The sequence below is a fragment of the Pseudophryne corroboree genome (assembly GCF_028390025.1).
Source record: "Pseudophryne corroboree isolate aPseCor3 chromosome 7 unlocalized genomic scaffold, aPseCor3.hap2 SUPER_7_unloc_1, whole genome shotgun sequence".
Taxonomy (NCBI): Eukaryota; Metazoa; Chordata; class Amphibia; order Anura; family Myobatrachidae; genus Pseudophryne; species Pseudophryne corroboree.
In genome coordinates, this window is record NW_026967608.1 from 1,101,954 (window position 1) to 1,106,823 (window position 4,870).

The 4,870-nt window shown below is 34.6% G+C and overlaps 1 non-coding gene across 1 annotated transcript; it reads left to right on the plus strand.

Annotated features, from left to right (window-relative positions):
• Nucleotides 1–1,238: 1,238 nt before the first annotated feature.
• On the plus strand, nucleotides 1,239–1,312 carry TRNAN-AUU (transfer RNA asparagine (anticodon AUU)). The gene has a single exon. It is a non-coding gene; the product is annotated as a tRNA-Asn (tRNA).
• Nucleotides 1,313–4,870: the final 3,558 nt, after the last annotated feature.

Below are 4,870 nucleotides of genomic sequence, written 5' to 3' on the forward strand. Positions count from 1 at the left end.
TAAAGTTTTTCTAGGAAACGTTTTAGATGAATGCTTATTAGCCTTTGTCAGTATGTACTTTTGCAAAGTGTCTCTGTGGTGCAATCAGTTAGTGTTTACGGCTATAAACCAAAAGGTTGGTGGTTCAATCCCACCCAGGGACATAATTGACCTTGTTATCAGATTTTGGTGATCTTTAAGTAGACAAGTCAAAATTTCAAATCCCCTCTTATGGTGTAGGGTACCTGGCCTTCTCTGATGTAATCAGAGTTAGATTTGATTCAGTGATTTTATAAAAACAGCTAGGAAGCACAATTTAGCAGTGGGTTGCAGAGAAAAAGAAATATGCTGGCAAAAAAATCCAATTGAGTGATTAAACAGCTCTTCATTTTCTGGCTTTATTTTTATGCTAACAAATTTGTTCTCTGAAAAGTGTCCACAAAGCCAAGTCTCTGATGAACAGCTCTGTAAGGATGGTTTTTCACCTATTACTAAATTAAACTTGCTTCATTGGAAAGGCAGCAAGATGCATCCTCATTTCAATGTCTACTGAAATAATACAGGTTGACACCAGGAAACATTAACGCCACTGCATCCTTGCTGCTTTCTCATGTAGAAGTCTGTTTAATGTGAAAACAAGGTGATATCTAATTAGCACACAGGTAAGGAATTAAGAAAATCTTTATTTAAGGGTGAAGATGTTTCTCACAAAATCGTTGCCCTAATGCATCATTGAAATTCAAGCTGGAAAGATGATTTTAATATATCACTTGTACATTTTGTATTGCTCTTCTGGTGACAATGTAGTTTGTTTTTGTCAATTACCATTTTAATAATAGGGTAAAGAAAATTAAGTGGATTTTTGAAAGAAAACAATACTGTCAATATACTATTAAAACAAATTAAAATGGTAAAAGTTATTGTACTTTAAGTAAACATAAAATAGCTAACATATCAATCCCAGTTTTGGATTACTTTAATTAACAAAAAAAATGCATATAGCAGAGGATAGTTTCAATCTGCCTACCTCTGGGTAATGGGCCCAGCATGCTTCCATTGCAGTACTCTGCTGCACATGTAAGTGCAAGAGATCCTGAAGCACTCACTCATCATGGGAAAGTACCAATGTGTTTCTTCGTTGGTTGATTTAAGAAAATTCTTACAAAAACTCTCCAGATTATTGACTTTTTAAAGTTTTTCTAGGAAACGTTCTAGATGAATGCTTATTAGCCTTTGTCAGTATGTACTTTTTGCAAAGTGTCTCTGTGGCGCAATTGGTTAGTGTGTCTGGCTATTAACCAAAAGGTTGGTGGTTCAATCCCACCCAGGGACATAATTGACCTTGTGATCAGGTTTTGGTGATATTTAAGTAGACAAGTCAAAATTTCAAACCCCCTCTTATGGTGTAGGGTACCTAGCCTTTTCTGATGTAATCAGAGTTAGATTTGATTCAGTGATTTTATAAAAAACAGCTAGGAAGCACAATTAAGCAATGGGTTGCAGAGAAAAAAAATATGCTGGCAGAAAAATCCAATTGAGTGATTAAACAGCTCTTCATTTTCTGCCTTTATTTTTATGCTAACAAATTTGTTCTCTAAAAAGTGTCCACAAAGCCAAGTCTCTGATTAACACCTTTGTAGGGATGGTTTTTCACCTATAACTAAATTAAACTTGCTTCATTGGAAAGGCAGCAAGATGCATCCTCATTTCAATGTCTACTGAAATAATACAGGTTGACACCAGGAAACATTAACGCCACTGCATCCTTGCTGCTTTCTCATGTAGAAGTCTGTTTAATGTGAAAACAAGGTGATATCTAATTAGCACACAGGTAAGGAATTAAGAAAATCTTTATTTAAGGGTGAAGATGTTTCTCACAAAATCGTTGCCCTAATGCATCATTGAAATTCAAGCTGGAAAGATGATTTTAATATATCACTTGTACATTTTGTATTGCTCTTCTGGTGACAATGTAGTTTGTTTTTGTCAATTACCATTTTAATAATAGGGTAAAGAAAATTAAGTGGATTTTTGAAAGAAAACAATACTGTCAATATACTATTAAAACAAATTAAAATGGTAAAAGTTATTGTACTTTAAGTAAACATAAAATAGCTAACATATCAATCCCAGTTTTGGATTACTTTAATTAACAAAAAAAATGCATATAGCAGAGGATAGTTTCAATCTGCCTACCTCTGGGTAATGGGCCCAGCATGCTTCCATTGCAGTACTCTGCTGCACATGTAAGTGCAAGAGATCCTGAAGCACTCACTCATCATGGGAAAGTACCAATGTGTTTCTTCGTTGGTTGATTTAAGAAAATTCTTACAAAAACTCTCCAGATTATTGACTTTTTAAAGTTTTTCTAGGAAACGTTCTAGATGAATGCTTATTAGCCTTTGTCAGTATATACTTTTTGCAAAGTGTCTCTGTGGAGCAATCGGTTAGTGTGTCTGGCTATTAACCAAAAGGTTGGTGGTTCAATCCCACCCAGGGACATAATTGACCTTGTGATCAGGTTTTGGTGATATTTAAGTAGACAAGTCAAAATTTCAAACCCCCTCTTATGGTGTAGGGTACCTGGCCTTCTCTGATGTAATCAGAGTTAGATTTGATTCAGTGATTTTATAAAAAACAGCTAGGAAGCACAATTAAGCAATGGGTTGCAGAGAAAAAAAATATGCTGGCAGAAAAATCCGATTGAGTGATTAAACAGCTCTTCATTTTCTGCCTTTATTTTTATGCTAACAAATTTGTTCTCTAAAAAGTGTCCACAAAGCCAAGTCTCTGAATAACACCTTTGTAGGGATGGTTTTTCACCTATAACTAAATTAAACTTGCTTCATTGGAAAGGCAGCAAGATGCATCCTCATTTCAATGTCTACTGATATAATACAGGTTGACACCAGGAAACATTAACGCCACTGCATCCTTGCTGCTTTATCATGTAGAAGTCTGTTTAATGTGAAAACAAGGTGATATCTAATTAGCACACAGGTAAGGAATTAAGAAAATCTTTATTTAAGGGTGAAGATGTTTCTCACAAAATCGTTGCCCTAATGCATCATTGAAATTCAAGCTGGAAAGATGATTTTAATATATCACTTGTACATTTTGTATTGCTCTTCTGGTGACAATGTAGTTTGTTTTTGTCAATTCCCTTTTAATAATAGGGTAAAGAAAATTAAGTGGATTTTTTAAAGAAAACTATACTGTCAATATACTATTAAAATAAATTAAAATGGTAAAAGTTATTGTACTTTAAGTAAAAATAAAAGAGCCAAAATATCAATCCCAGTTTTGATTACTTAAATTAACAAAAAAAAATGCATATAGCAAAGGATGGTTTCAATCTGCCTACCTCTGGGTTATGGGCCCAGCATGCTTCCATTGCAGTACTCTGCTGCACATGTAAGTGCAAGAGATCCTGAAGCACTCACTCATCATGGGAAAGTACCAATGTGTTTCTTCGTTGGTGGATGGAAGAAACATCTTACAAAAACTCTCCAGATTATTGACTTTTTAAAGTTTTTCTAGGAAACGTTTTAGATGAATGCTTATTAGCCTTTGTCAGTATGTTCTTTTGCAAAGTGTCTCTGTGGCGCAATCAGTTAGTGTGTATGGCTATTAACCAAAAGGTTGGTGGTTCAATCCCACCCAGGGACGTAATTGAACTTGTTATCAGATTTTGGTGATCTTTAAGTAGACAAGTCAAAATTTCAAACCCCCTCTTATGGTGTAGGGTACCTGGCCTTCTCTGATGTAATCAGAGTTAGATTTGATTCAGTGATATTATAAAAACAGCTAGGAAGCACAATTTAGCAGTGGGTTGCAGAGAAAAAGAAATATGCTGGCAAAAAAAATCCAATTGAGTGATTAAACAGCTCTTCATTTTCTGGCTTTATTTTTATGCTAACAAATTTGTTCTTTGAAAAGTGTCCACAAAGCCAAGTCTCTGATTAACACCTTTGTAGGGATGGTTTTTCACCTATTACTAAATTAAACTTGCTTCATTGGAAAGGCAGCAAGATGCATCCTCATTTCAATGTCTACTGAAATAATACAGGTTGACACCAGGAAACATTAACGCCACTGTATCCTTGCTGCTTTCTCATGTGGAAGTCTGTTTAATGTGAAAACAAGGTGATATCTAATTAGCACACAGGTAAGGAATTAAGAAAATCTTTATTTAAGGGTGAAGATGTTTCTCACAAAATCGTTGCCCCAATGCATCATTGAAATTCAAGCTGGAAAGATGATTTTAATATATCACTTGTACATTTTGTATTGCTCTTCTGGTGACAATGTAGTTTGTTTTTGTCAATTACCATTTTAATAATAGGGTAAAGAAAATTAAGTGGATTTTTGAAAGAAAACAATACTGTCAATATACTATTAAAACAAATTAAAATGGTAAAAGTTATTGTACTTTAAGTAAAAATAAAAGAGCCAAAATATCAATCCCAGTTTTGGATTAATTTAATTAACAAAAAAAAATGCATATAGCAGAGGATAGTTTCAATCTGCCTACCTCTGGGTTATGTGCCCAGCATGCTTCCATTGCTGTACTCTGCTGCACATGTAAGTGCAATAGATCCTGAAGCACTCACTCATCATGGGAAAGTACCAATGTGTTTCTTCGTTGGTGGATGGAAGAAACATCTTACAAAAACTCTCCAGATTATTGACTTTTTAAAGTTTTTCTAGGAAACGTTTTAGATGAATGCTTATTAGCCTTTGTCAGTATGTTCTTTTGCAAAGTGTCTCTGTGGCGCAATCAGTTAGTGTGTATGGCTATTAACCAAAAGGTTGGTGGTTCAATCCCACCCAGGGACGTAATTGAACTTGTTATCAGATTTTGGTGATCTTTAAGTAGACAAGTCAAAAT